This window comes from Solea senegalensis, linkage group LG21 (assembly GCF_019176455.1).
Source record: "Solea senegalensis isolate Sse05_10M linkage group LG21, IFAPA_SoseM_1, whole genome shotgun sequence".
Lineage (NCBI taxonomy): Eukaryota > Metazoa > Chordata > Actinopteri > Pleuronectiformes > Soleidae > Solea > Solea senegalensis.
In genome coordinates, this window is record NC_058040.1 from 16,201,563 (window position 1) to 16,216,874 (window position 15,312).

A 15,312-nucleotide genomic window follows, 5' to 3' on the forward strand; every position below is an offset into this window, starting at 1 on the left:
GCTGAGGGCTATATAACGCTGTACATGTACAGTATCTGTGAGTTAATGTTAATAAACGTTGGAGTTTATCAAGTATATCAAGAAAAAGACGTCTGTTGTTACTGGAAAAGTGAAGGAGGTAAGTGCTGCTCACAAAGATATGCTAACGCTAGCAAACGCTAGCAAACAGTTGCTAACGGACGCTAACAGTTGCTAACGCAGAGAGCTAACTTGACTGCAGTCGTCCACATCCGGTCAAGGCCATGCTAAACTAACAGTTGAACACGTACATGATTATAGTTTAATTATATTTCAGTTTCACTTTAATTCAATTATATTTGAATTTGAACAGAGGGGTCTATTGAATGGATTTAAAGACTCAACATTAAGTGTCCAGGTGGTAAAAGTGTGACATAAAGGGCAAAAAGAGATTCTTGAAACTCAGTTGTTAGTTCTGTTTTGGTGGAGCTGGAGCTCCAGGTCCCTGTGTTGGTTTTATTGCTCCAGGCTCAGGAACGTTTTATTTCAGTCATTTGTTGTAAATCCTGTGTGATAGATTAAATCTGCAGGTGCTGAATATACATATATTTATGCTGCACCCTGTGAGTGTGTGTATAAAGGTTTGAGCAGTGGTGTTGCAGTACTGTTCGCAGCCTCTGGGCGTCACTGCAGGACTGTGTGTTGACTCTCAGCTGTGATGAGATGAACTGTGATATTTGAGATTAAAGGTGTTTTCAAAGCGACTCTTTTTCTATGCTTCCATTTGCCCCCCTCCTTTCTTCCTTTCCTCTTTCCTTCCCCCTTTTCCCTCTTAACTCCTTCCACCTGTTATAAGTTGATGTTACAGGCAGAAGTTAAATTGTAAAACTTCATCTCACAAGCTAAAAAATCACAGATTTTTCTTTATGGAATTTCGTGCGGGAGAGTGAGTGGTACATTTTATAATTTTTATTTACTATTCATAACACACCTGAACATACGTTACAGTTGTAAGAAGCAGTTTCAGCAAAGTAAAAAACAGTTCTAAATAGATAACAGTGTGGTAAAATAATAATAAAAGAACAGTAAAACAACATAAGTGCAACAATGTAATCTTAACTCGTCTAATTTTGTCTTTGGAAGCAGAATAATTGTGACATTGTTGTTTTTAAAATGAGTTAAGTAGTTTCTTCCGTCAATGAACGCAACATAATTGAATCTACTTGTGTCGGACCGACATCGGTGCGATCAAGCCGTCCCTAGTCGCCGTGAACGTGATAAGAAATTTGCATACCGCCCCTTGAGTATTCACGCTTCGTTCCCACCTCTCTGCGGAATGTTGGGTACATTTTTGTAGCGCTGCAGCTAACGATTATATTCTTAATTGATGAATCTGTCGAGTAGTTTCTCGATTAATCGGGTCATCGTTTGGGCCATAAAATTTCAGATAATGTAGAAAAATATTGCTGTTAAACCTGGAAATAAGGAGGTCCTCAAATGTCTTGTTTTTGTCCACAAACGATTCACTTTTAATGATTTCTTTGTTATGTGGAGCAAAGAAACCAGAAAATACTCACATTTAAGAGGCTGAAACGATCAGAAATCTTGTTTTAATCATGAAAAAAACTGATTAATCAAACTGATTAATCGATTGTCAATTGACGATTCATTTAGTCTATTTTAGATTATTTGAGTAATTGTTTCAGCTCTACATTTTTGTGCATTTGACCCATTTTAATTAATTAATTTTTACCTGTGTTTTATATCATGTTAATGTTATTGTACAGCACTTTACAGGCAACTGTGTTGTCTATATAAATAATGTGGATTGGATTGGACAGATAGTTCTGATAGATCATAATAGTAAGGTGAAACATACTAAAGTCATCATAATAAAATCCAATTAGACTTTATTTATAAAGCCCTTTAAAAACAACAACAGCTGAAACAAAGTGTGGTACATCCGAGATAAAAACAACAAATAAAATACGATAACATGAGACCTAATAGACCTAAGAACAAACAATAAAATACTGTATAAAATATAAAAAACAACACAAATAAACAAGATAAAACCAACGTCTCATACTGGGTCGAAAGGCAATGAGTAGAAATGGGTTTTAAGATGCTTTGAACGTGGACAGTGAAGAAAAACAAGAGTAAAACACAACACAAGTGCAACAAATACACAATTATTATCAAGAAATTGTGACGGGAGCAGTTTTGTATCATTCCCAAGAGATGGAGATTTGGGGGAATGAATTAAAACGTCATTTTGTTAATGTTATTTAAAACACATACAGATTTGTTCAGGGACCTCCTAAACAAAAACAAGAAAAACCTCCCATGTGGGACTCAGTGTTTGGGGGTGAAACACCGCTTCGTTCCTCTCTCCCGCTCCGACTGCTGCCAGTTCCTGATTTTTCCCGGGGAGTGTGTGGTCCTATCAGCACGTTCCCGTCTTTGTGTGTGTTCCTCTCTCTCTGTGTGTGTGTGTGTGTGTGTGTGTGTGTAGGGGGCCCTCACCTCGAGGCGTGCGTCGATCCTCTTACAGTAATACCGTAGCCTAATCTCAGAGGCGTATCAGAGGCAGCTCACAGCGCTCGGCACTAATAGGTTCACACAAATGGGATCTAGTCAAAAAAAAGCCTCCCAATCCTCCTGCCACTGTAAATATGGAGAGCATTATCAGAGAGCGCCTGCAGGCCTGCGATGTGGAACTGATGCAGATTTGACAGACAGACACTGAGCGATAGCGGCCAAAAAAAAGAGAGAGAGGATGATTTAACTCTGTTAGCCGTGTTTTACAGGAGTGGTTTTTATTGGTCGTGCGGCTGAATCGAATTACATTTAAACTTTTTTTTTTTTTAGCGGTGGAGGTCTGACGTTTGTTTTTAAACAAACACACACGCAGTAGAATGAAAGTTGTGGTTATGAAACATTTTAAAGCGGCTGGTTCTGGTGGTTTTTGTCTTCTCCAGGGTTCTGGAATCTTCCATTAAAGAGATCATTTGGGTTTTTTTGAAGTGGTGTGTGGGCGGTGCCCGGTGACGTTGTTCGCACAACATCCAAACGCAACAAGACGTGCATGAGACGTTGATTTTGCCAACTCGTTCATTTGTATTGAATTTTATATTTTTTTTTCTATTCTGTTTCGTTGATTGTTTTTTGGTCTTTTTAGGTCGTTTTTAACACCTATTAGTCTCCCCTGGACTCGGTACGATTGGGGGGTTGCAACCTTCAGCAAAGGTCCGAGTTTGCTTTCATACTTTAGCACTTTAGGCTGCATTCACTCCCAGCAGCAATTGAATCCTAGTCCGTTTGCTCAGAAAGTCCGGTTGGTTTGATTCGCCTAAAATCAGGCATTTTGGGTAAACCCAACCACAACATACGCGCGTGTAGAACCATAGCCGGGAGAAAATGTCTGAGCCCATAATTGCAGCGTAGATGTGTCGCGTGTTCACATAAATCGATTAATCTGTCGATTATTTTCTCGATTAATCGTTAAAGTGTTGATCAGTGTTTGTCAAACCTGGGAATAATGAGGTTCTCATTCATGTCTTGTGTTTGTCCACAAACAAAATGATTCAATTTTAATGATTTCTTTGTTACGTGGGGCAAAGAAATTAAGAAAATATTTGCAGTTAAGAAGCGGAAACAATCAGAAATCTTGTTTTAATCATGAATAGAGCTTCAAACAGACGAGGAGGAGGAGGAGTATGCTATTCAAAAGGTTGGCTGAATGTGGCTAGCAGTCTAGCGGAGACTGCTAGTTGTGAAAACAACCTTAGTGAAACTAAACAAACCTTTTTGAAAATCGTCACAACAATGAACAAGAAAACTCGCTCATCGTTGGTTAATGCAGGACGAAGATTTAAAACGTGGACATTTCTCTCGGCTGTTGCTCTAAACACGTGCATATTCTGGTCGTGTTTACCCACAATGCCCTGCATTGTAGTCCGCTTCCTGTGTTTGGCTCACGTGAAGCTTTTAGGCAGACCAGAGCAAACGAGCTAGGATGCGATTTAAGAAGGAGCTGGTGTGAATGCAGCCTTCAGTTAGTATTTTTCTGCACTTTGTTTCAGCTGTTGTCACATGTTTGGTCGGACTTCACGTTTGGACGTGATTTTTCCAGAGGTTTTGTCTAAAAATGGTTCTTCAACGGTTGACAATGAACCTGACGATGAAACCGCAGTCCTCCTGCAGGCAGAGAGCGAGAGAGAGAGCGCGGCTCGTCATAATTTATGACTTAAAAAGCATGAATTTTTCAGCGCACAGTGGCAGAGATGGCACTTCATGTTTACGACAATCATTTCCTTAGTGAATGATTCATGTGAATGTGGCGCTCATGAATCTTTCAGAGAACAAACAGAAAACACTGACGCTCAGAGCTTTAAACTCCTGCGCTTGTGTCGCCGAAACAAAACCACACGTGGAGAACTTTGACTTCCAGGAAACATCCAGAGCAACATCTGATTACATGTGGGCCGTTACTGGCATCAGTGTGATATTTACACGAAAACAATAGGTTTATGTGAGACTGAATGTGGGGCAAGGTAGCGTAATGAATAGCGTCCAATGCTAAATCATAATTTTCGTAAAAAAAAGGGGGCACACGAGAGAAGCATGTTAATGTATATTAAAATACTCTTTCTTTGTTGTTTTAACATTTAAAACTAATTTTTCTTTCTTATATTAGGTGGAAAATAAACAAAATTTACAAAACAAATGAAATGCATGCAGATAACGGCGCTAATCGTACAAACAAAAAGCGGCTATTTCCTGAAACGCTGTCCTCGAAACCAAGAAAGAAGACTCTGCTAAGTGTCGATGAAAACTTTCTATACGAGGAAAAAAAACTTTAAACATGGCAAACTATTTTGACCCGAAGAAAATCCACTGACAACAGCACATGTGTTTTGAACGTGTAACCAACTCATTTCCAAGATATTTGATTTAATTCTTGTGTTTTTAATTGCTTTGGTGTTTTTCACCTGTGAGTTGTACATATATAATAATAATAATAATAATAATAATAATAATAATACACATAAATCGCAACTAAAAACATCGGGTTGGGCGGGTCACAAATACAATCTCACGCGATCTGTCCAAGGCTCCCGACCCCGTCTTTGGGAACCTCTGCTGTAGAAGCTACTGTACAGAGAGAGAGCGTCAGCGAGTCTGTATTTTCTGTTTTTTTGGGGACGTTTAATCAGATTAGAGATTACTGTGAGTTGATATGCAGCCAGATTATTATTCTGTAATCTTAACAGTGGGACGGGGCGGTCCTCCTAAAAATCACATTTATCCGCTGAGTGAAAGAACGTCGCCGCCGCAGCAGCAGCAGCCGCCTGGTGGAAATCTTTCATGTCGCCTGCGTTAGTGCCCTTCAGAGGGCCCTGCCGGCTGTTTGGATTTTAGCCAGCGTTACCATAGCAACGCACAGAGGGAGAAGTGCAAGGGGACGAGGACGAGGCTGTGTCTCCTCGCGCTGACGGGAAAAAAAACCCCACACTGATTGATTTCTAATGAAAGAAAGGGAGACACATTTAGAGAGAAGAAAACGTGGATTATTTTTTATTTTTGTTTGTTTTTGTGATCAAACCTCCGACTGACTTGCTGATCCTCCATTTTGGAGAGGACACGATACATTCCTTTGCCCTTCAACCATCACAAATCAATACTTACACCTTTTTCTAACCCTAAAACCAACTTTTAACCCACAAAAGCCCCTTTTTGAAGTTGAAAAGCAGCCAAAATGTCCTCACTATATACAGTGTATATATAACAGCAGCTATTCTTTTTAGGACTCTGCTTCTACATTATACAGTATCTGGCGTGCGTACTTCTCATAACCGTAACTTTTTGTGAGCTATATACCGTGTGTGTATATTTATATCTCAAATCAAACACTTTTACTAAAATGCCAAAAAAATGTATAAACTATAATAAGTGAGGACATTTTAGCAATGTTAGTTAGGACAAAACGTTGAAATAAAGTATTAAAACCAGAAGAAATGTCATAAATAAGAGGCTAAAAGTTTGAAATGATTACATAAAATGTCAAAATTGTGACACACAGAAGTCTTAATTTGGACAAAATGTCACACAAAGTTGAATTAAAGTTATTTAAATCAGGAAAAATGTCATAAGTATTAGGTAAAAAGTTGTAGTTATTGCAAAAAACGTCAAAATTGTGACGTACAAAAGTCTTAATTAGGACAAAATGACGTGCAAAGTTGAGATAAAGTGATTTAAATCAGGAAAAAGGTATTAGGTTAAATTTTTTTTCGATTTTTTTCGTTTTTTTACCCAAACTGTCGGGACTTTTTCCACTTTGACCAGACTAGAAGTTCAGTGGCTCATCAGGTCGTTTTGAGTTTAAAGAGCTTTTTTTGGGGGGGTTAAGACTTGGTTTGGAATTGGTTTGGGTTGGAATTGTGTTTATTTTTGGTTTCGGAGCAAAGGAATGTGTTGTGTGTGTGTCGGTGTCCTCACTAAAGTAGCTGTACAAGAGAGTGTGTGTGTGTGTGTGTGTGTGCGTGTGTGTGCGTGTGTGCGTGCGGCCTCAGAGGAGCACGATGATGCTCTTTAAAGTGAGTTTGATATTCACGACAGACACCTGCACAGATCACAGCTGAAAAATTAAAGCGGCGTCGACTGTGAGAGTGATGGAGGCGACGGACGAGCGAGTGAACAGATGAATGAATTAAACTGTTGATCAAACGTGTTCAATTAAAATTTATGTTTGATTGATGTCACACAGCCACACTGTGTGTGTGTGTGCGCTCCGCGTGCATATTTAAAAAAAACATGAATGTGAATGATGAATGAATGAGTGAACAAACAACATGGTGAATGAATGAGGAATTAAAGATCAAATACATGTGCATTAAGTGAAGTGAATGATGGCAGATGATGATCAGAAAGGTATAGAAGCTTTATTTTATTCGCGAAGAGAAGAAAATATAAAAACAATTGTAACATAAAAAAGTCAAAATTATGACAATGACAATGAAGATTTTGAAAAAACATGATTATACACAGAAAAATGTCACGTTTATGAGGTAAGAAGTTGAAATCAGGAGGTATAAATGTCAAAATTAGGACAAAATGACACGTAAAGTTGAAATAAAGTGATTAAGAGTATGTAAAAGGCATAATCATGAGATAAAGAAGTTTCAATTCTGAAATAAAATATCAAAATTGTGACATACAAAGTCTTAATATGGACACAGTTACATGCAAAGTTGAAATAAAGTCATTAAAAACAGGAGAAATAATAAGTTTAAGGTAAAAGGCTGAAATTATTTGGTAAAATGTGAAAGTTTTGACATAAAGTCATATTTAGGATGAAATGAGACGCAGTTGAAATACAGAGATTTGAAAAGAGGAAGAAAGGTAATGATTATGATGATTTTTATGACTATGTGATTTTTCTTTGTAGTTTTCATCACTCATTTCATTCTCAAACGTAGAAACATTGCTGTTTTTAAACTCGTGGGATTCTTTGAGTTTCAGGTTTTAAAACACAGAAGAAGAAAGTGTGTAAAAAAAAAATTGTCACAATCATGGCAAGGATAAAAATTCAAAAAAAGAGGAGAAGAAATATAAAACCTAAATGACCTAAAGCCCTTCATCTGTCAAACGTGGTGGTGGTTGTGTTACAGCTGGAGCGTGTGTGTGTGTGTGTCACACACTGGCATTTATTGATGTTTTGGCTGCAGATGTGAAACTATAATAATAATAATAATGATAATAATAATAATAATAATAATAGTAAGAAGATGAGGAATATGTGAATGTCTGACGCTCAGATTCAGTCAATTGCCTCAGAAGTCAGTGGATGTGGAGAAAATCACATCATTTAACAGAAGAATATATATGTATGTGTGTATATATATATATATATATATATATATATATATATATATATATATATATATATATATATATATATATATATACATATATATATATATGTATATGTATGTATGTATGTATACATACAGTATGTATTTCTAAATTGTTGCGTAAACACAAGCTAAACCAACCTTCAGTTCCAGTATAATTGCAGTGTGTATTGAGGGACATAAAACACCGTGGTCCATGTTTAACCCACTTTTTTTTGGTGTAAATTCTCCTGAGGATTTTTTTTACACTCTCATTTTCAAACATATACAAACATATAAATATTAGCTTGTTGGAAGTGAATCTCGATCCACTGGGAGTTGAACCCTCACCTCGGCTGCGTCCTCGCTCGCTCTGTCAATTAGAGACCGTCCTTCAGGGAAGGGTTTTTCCCTGGAGATTAAAACCAAAATAAAAAAACAAACGATCAATTAAAAAATAAACGGAACAGAATTAGAATTTGTGTCGATTAATCAAAGTGATAGAAGATCGTGATGTCAATTTTAACCTCACTTTCTTCATTTTACACTTTATACTGTGTGTGTGTGTTTGTGTCTTTGTGGGGACATAATTCTGTTCTGAGACATTGTCCTCTTGAGGGATTACACTTGATTTCCAGCTCGTAATTGAGATTAGAATTCAATGTTTACCTCTGATTATATTAGGTTATGCGTCACTTCAGTATTAATTTCATACAACTTTATTTATACTCTGTTCTTCAGACAAATCTTAGTCATTCAGAGGTGACGTTTGGATATATATAATACACAGTATGTAAATAAACTGAATTACCATGTATAAGAAGAATATATGATGTAGGAATCATGTATAAAATGAGCATATGTGGTGATTTTACAGTGTACTTCACCATTTATATACAATCAATTGTATATTTTGTATATCAGCAGTTTCATAAGTTACATTGCTGTGTGAGAATTTTGACAATAATGTGTGTGTGTGTGTGTGAGTTCTGAAGCATTTGTACATCAATCTTACACACATGCGCGTGCGTGTGTGCGCGACAGTAAACCTAATAAAGGACAAAATCATATGTGAGATTTTATGATTTTCTGGTCAATAATAACATTTGTGTCGTACAAAAAACAAGCAGAAAACATCAGAGTGACAGAATAATAATAATATCTCATGTTCTGTGTTGATTTTGTCTGGTTGGATGGTTTCTAACTTGAAAAATGATTTTTATTATAATAATAATTGTTAGTTATGTTTAACTGTAAATATCATGTCAGATCAATTGAATTTTGTCATTTAGGCATAAAGATTAAAGAAGAAACATATCACACACACACACACACACACACACCTTATACTTGTGCGTGTGTGTGTGTGTGTGTGTGTGTGTGTGTTCAGTGGAGGATGCAGAAACATGAAGCTCTTCAGCACGTCAGAAGCATTTTGCCGGGTGATTAATCGCCACAGCGAGCGTTCGAGCCCTGCGGTCGACCCGGGGGCGTCGCCACGATCCTTGCACCTGCCACTCTGACACACACACACATGCACACATGCACATGCACAAACAAAACTACAGATAAATGCAGCGAAGAGCAGGGATGAGTGCAGGGATGAACACATGAGTCATAACTGAAAAACATGATGAATAAAGTGACACAATGCCACAAACTGATGACGCTGTCTCAGAAATTTTTACAGACTGGACCTTTAATGACATCTATAGTAGCCTAACTCTGTGATATCTTAGCTTTATGTCGCTGTAAAATGTCCCTTTTTCTCTGACTGGAAACCTGATTGTGTGTCTCTTGTGTAAAACTCTCGCTCTCTCCCTGCACCAAACTCCATATAGAAAACCATCAATTTAAGATTTAACATCATGGCACACGTGGGCTCCGTGATCCACTGCTGCCTCCGTCAGTAACTTCAAATGACTTCTGTGTTTGAAATCCTCTGTTCAGATTGACCTCAGTGACACAAACTGACCACATGGGGCAGCAGTGGACCAGCACGTCCTGTGTCCCCCCGCACGCTTAAATTGTACATTTTCTGAATGGAGTTTGGTGCAGGAGAGAGCGACTCAAAACTTCAGTTTCCTGTTGGGCTTAACAGTGAAATTTGACTATGTGACCTTCTTTATAAAAAGTCACTTTTTATAGATTATTTTAGTTTAGTTTAGTTTAGTTTATATATGCAAAATAAGTTGAGTTAAAAACAAATTAAACAAAAAAAAAAACATAAAAATATATAGTATAGTGGACATGGCCTGGACACCTGTGTCTCAGGCCCACACTACATCTGTTACCCTCGTGTGTGTGTGTGAGACACACACCACCAGTTAGCATTAGGATGTGTACCTATATATTTTCATGGTGGTGGTGTAATGTGTGTGTGTGTGTGTGTGTGTGTGTGTGGGGCAGCAGATGCCATTTATAGTGAAATCAGCAGCTGGATCCTAAGTTCCCACTGGGACCTGTGTTATGTCCACACACACACAAACACACACACACACACACACAGATGCCATGTTGCACAGAGCTTCCTGCGCGTGTGTGTGCGCGCGCGTGTGTGCGCGTGCGTGTGTGCGTGTGTGTGTGTGTGTGTGTGTGTGTGTTTGTTAGATACCAACAGGTTGTGTGTCCTGTTGGTTGTGGAGGTGAAGTGATTTTACATTTCTTTTTTTTGTATTAACAGAGCTGAACTGCTGACCAGTAACATATGGAGCTGATCACCTGCTTGCATTAACCACAGGTAACACACACACACACACACGCGCGTATATTTTCTTTTCTTGGCACTTCATAAAAAGTTTCCTTTAATTCAGAGGCAAAAAAAAAGAACTTTAGCTGTAAAACATCCGCGAATAGGGGAGGAAAAACAAGATTTTAGCCACTTAACAAACGTGTCAACTATTGAAGTCTATGATACCTAGAGGATACGTGTGACACAATATAAAGTATATAAAGTAAGCGGTTACTTAAAAGTAACTTAAACCTAAATTTTGATTTGAAAAATCCTGTGTAGTAATTGAGAAAATGTGGCAAACTCTTAAGATAATTGTAAATATGTACAGTGGTCCCTCGTTTATCGCCGGGGTTACGTTCTAAAAATAACCCGAAATAGGCAAAATCCGCGAAGTAGTCAGCTTTATTTTTTTACAATTATTATATATGTTTTAATAGGCTGTAAAACTCCTCACCACACACTTTATACACTTTTCTCACTAGTTTAAACACTCTCAAAGTTCGAACCTTTGTAGATTTTAAAACATAAAAGTATTATAGAATGAAACCAAAAATCATAACTTGTTTTCAGGCTCAAACATGTGTTTGAGAAATAAAAATATAAACAGCAGACCAGCAGCTGCTGTGTGTGTGTGTGTGAGCTGAAATCGCTGATTTTCTCTGTGGGGTTTGGTGCAGGAAAGTAAGCGGTTTAAAAAAGTGACTCAAACTTAACTTAAACTTCAAAAATCCCGTGTCATTCATCTGATCAAAGTGAGAGTGAGACGTCCTACAAACACCACTGTACCACAGTGGTGTTTTCTTCATTTAATCGTGGCCCTTTCACAAACATTCACCTTTAAATGCCCGAGGAGTTTAGCCCCATAGCCAGGCACCATATGGCCGCCTCGCACAGGATCCACCCTCGTCCTGACAATTAGTACCAGGGGCTAAAACCCTGCTGGATCTGGAGCACGGCCAGATGAATGAAGGACAGAGAAACTGAGAGGAAAAAAAAACAAAACAAAACACTGAACATAAAGAGCCCCAAAGAAAAGAGCTTAAGTGGAAAAATGGTGGAGAGGAAGAGATGGAGATGTGAAGAGTGACGACAGGATGAAAAAAACTGGATGAGATGAAGAGTGGGAGTAGGACGGCAGCTGGATGGGCGTCGTCACGACGATAATAATGATAAAAAAGAACAAAAGTCGACTAAGTGGGCTAAACAATGTTTAGCTGATTAAGCGTTGCAGAGGAATCCATGTGCACAATGAGGCACCCATGACTGAACGCAGAGGCAGAGCTGCTTAATTACAGCCTGAAGAGACGGGAGTCTCCATCAGAGTGGAAACGAGGGAACGAGGAAGGAAGGGAGGATGGAAGGAAGTGACTCCAGATGAAGCAAGTCAGAATAAGTCACTTTAAAGGGATTTTCGGTATTTTTGAGTGTGTTTTTAAGTGAAAACATGGCTCCTGGTGGGAGGAAGGAAGGAAAATTCGATTTTTCTGTCGTATAACAAAAAGCTCGCCAAATAAAATGTATCCCAGCATATTGTAAAACAGCTTTTTGCAACAGGAAACTGAAGTTTGTGAGCTGCTCACGCTCCCACACCAAACTTCACTGCTGACTCTATCAGGAAGTTTTAACGTGTTTATTTAGTGGTTTCTGTGTTTGAAATTCTTCATTCAGTGACACAAACTGACCACACGAGGCAGCAGTAGACCAGCAGCTCCATGTGTCCCTGTGAGCTTTAATCGCTGGTTTTCTCTATGGAATCTGTTGTTGGTGATACAAACTTCAGTTTTGAGTATCGTGAGGATATTCTTACGATATTATAAACTTAAGTAAATGAAGATTTTTTTAGTGCAGTCTTTTGCTTAAGTTTTTCAGGCTAATTCTCTGAGTAGGGGGCGCTCACAGCACAGGTCAGTGCTGAGAATGTGTCAGGAATTTGCAAAAATTCATAATTTATTTGGGTTATTCACAGGGTTTAATGTCACGTAGTCCATGTATCTGTGTTATCTGACCCTTTGTGTGTGTGTGTGTGTGTGTGTGTGAGTTTAATGTACCAGTGCAGTCACACACCAAAAAACCTCAACTATCACTTAAATTTAAAGACTCATTTGTTTGACATGCCTGCTGTTGTACCTGCGTAACACAAAAAAACCCCCACAAATATAAACCACCACAGAGAGACACACACACACACACACACACACACACAATTTGGGTGAAATATGGTGATATAAAAACAAAACAACCCAGGAGGCTGTTAAAAAATCATCTCACCTCCAAACCCAAACAGCAGCAACACAAGTTTATTCCAGTGTCATTAATTCAGCTTCATCTAAAATCTAAAAATGGTAAAAATTTAACAACCCGAGCACAAGAAGTCACCCGCGTGTTTGTGAGCCTGTGAATAAATATGAATATACTTTTCACTGGTAAATACAGTTTACTGTGAGTTAAAAAAAAAGAAAAAAGAAAACAAAAGTGTTCTGCACAGTAAATAAATGTGAGCAATAAACAAAAGAGTTGTACACACCTGCAGTGACCGAACTGTAAATCCCCAGAATCTACGGCGAGCAGCATTTCCTTTTTATGGAGGAAGTGAGGAAGTAAGTGAGTGAGTGAGTGCAGGTCGAAGTGAAGGTAACCGTCACCTGTGCTGATGCTGAGGGACTTTTTATTTTTATTTTCTTTCAAGCTGATGTGTAGATTATCAGCACTTTATTCAAGCAAAAACTCAAAGGACTTGAGATGTGTAATTTACCAAAACATTTGAGGGCAAAGAAATATCCAATGAGTGACAAACTTTTGTATTAAACTTTTAGTGAGTTAGCATAATTCATGATATTGCATCTTGAGTTAAATATCATGGTAATATCATGTCTTAAATATTGGAATGATATCTCGTGATAATATCGTATTTTGACTTGAATATTGCGAAAATATTGTATAGTGACTTGAATATCGTGATGATATTGTTTCGTGACTTAAATATTGTGATATATTGTGATTTAAATATCGTATCATAACTTAAATGTTATCGCATTGTGATAATATCGTATCATGACTTAAATATTATCGTATTGTGACTTAAATATCGTGATTATATTGTATTGTGACTTAAATATTGTGATAATATGGTATCATGACTTAAATACCGTGATCATATCGTCACTTAAATATTGTGATAATATTGTATTGTGACTTAAATTTTGTGATAGTATGGTATCATGACTTAAACATTGTGATCATATCGTCACTTAAATATTGTGATTATATTGTATTGTGACTTAAATATTGTGATAATATGGTATCAGGACTTAAATATCGTGATCATATCATATCGTCACTTAAATATCGTGATAATATTGTATTGTGAGTTAAATATTGTGATAATATGGTATCATGACTTAATTATCGTGATCATATCATATCGTCACTTAAATATCGTGATAATATTGTATTGTGAGTTAAATATTGTGATAATATGGTATCAGGACTTAAATATCGTGATAATATCGTATCGTCACTTAAATATCGTGATAATATTGTATAACAATATTGTGATATTATCGTAGCGTGTCTTAAATATTGTGATATTATCGTATCGTGGTGTCATTGGTGATTCGCACCCCTACTACTTATAAATACCAGGTTTTATTAACTTAATCACAAATAATGTCACGGCCCACCTGCAGTACCTTTAATGTCCACCGGCGGGTCTTGCGGCCCACACTTTGGGACCCACATGTTTTAATAAAATAATCCTTATATTTCCAGTGGTGGGGGATAATCTTATCACGACTGACTAAATGAGAGTGGATTAACGTGGACCCAGAGCTCTGAATAATACGTGTTAAATGAACTAAACCCTGTTCCACAGACGGCTAAAGTGTAATCCATCTTCAGCCAGTTAAAAGCAGTTTTAACCTGCTTTATTGTCGCACATTAAATGTAGAACAGTGCGTTTTCACACGTCCCGCGTACGCGCCGCCTAAAGTGGTAGAATTAATAATACGGAACATTTAAGTTGATGTTATGCGTCCCTGTCCACCTGATGTATGAGGGTTATATTACAGTCCAATAGAGGAGGAGGAGGAGGGGGGAGAGAAACTTGTTCATTTATTTTCTGCTGTGCTGCCTGGCACACATGTTTAGCCCGGGGTGACGGCGGGCAGGAAGTATTTCTTTTTTTTTTTAAAAAAAACAACAAAAAAACCAACCTCCCCTCCCTCACTGTCTTTGGCTGGGTCATTGCATAATTTAGTAATCAAGCAAATTAAGGCACGGGGAGATGAACTAGTGAGCATTTGTGTCTAGTTCATTGGGTTTTTTTTGGTAGGAAAACAGTGTTCGGTCCAGGCTTTCGCTGAATCTGAAACCGAGGGAGGACGAGACGAGCAGGGGCCCCTGCACGCACACACACGCACACACACAGGAAACAGAACAGGCACCATTTGGTGTTTATGTAAATGTGCACAAAAAAAACAAAATGGCTGACTGCCAAATCCTGTCAGTAAACAAAGCTTGCCTGAGTGCCATCAGGCACAGTGTTGTTAAGGTGGAGCGCCCGGGATGGAGCTGGAGCCGGAGCGTGAGGTAGAGCCGGCGAGGTCCAAACACCTTAAACGAGCGGCGCCAGTAAAAAAACAAAAAAAACAACAAAAAACAGCCATTAACTGGTGCAGCAGCAGCAGCAGCAGCATCTTTAAAAACATTGTTCCCGGGCCTCTTGAT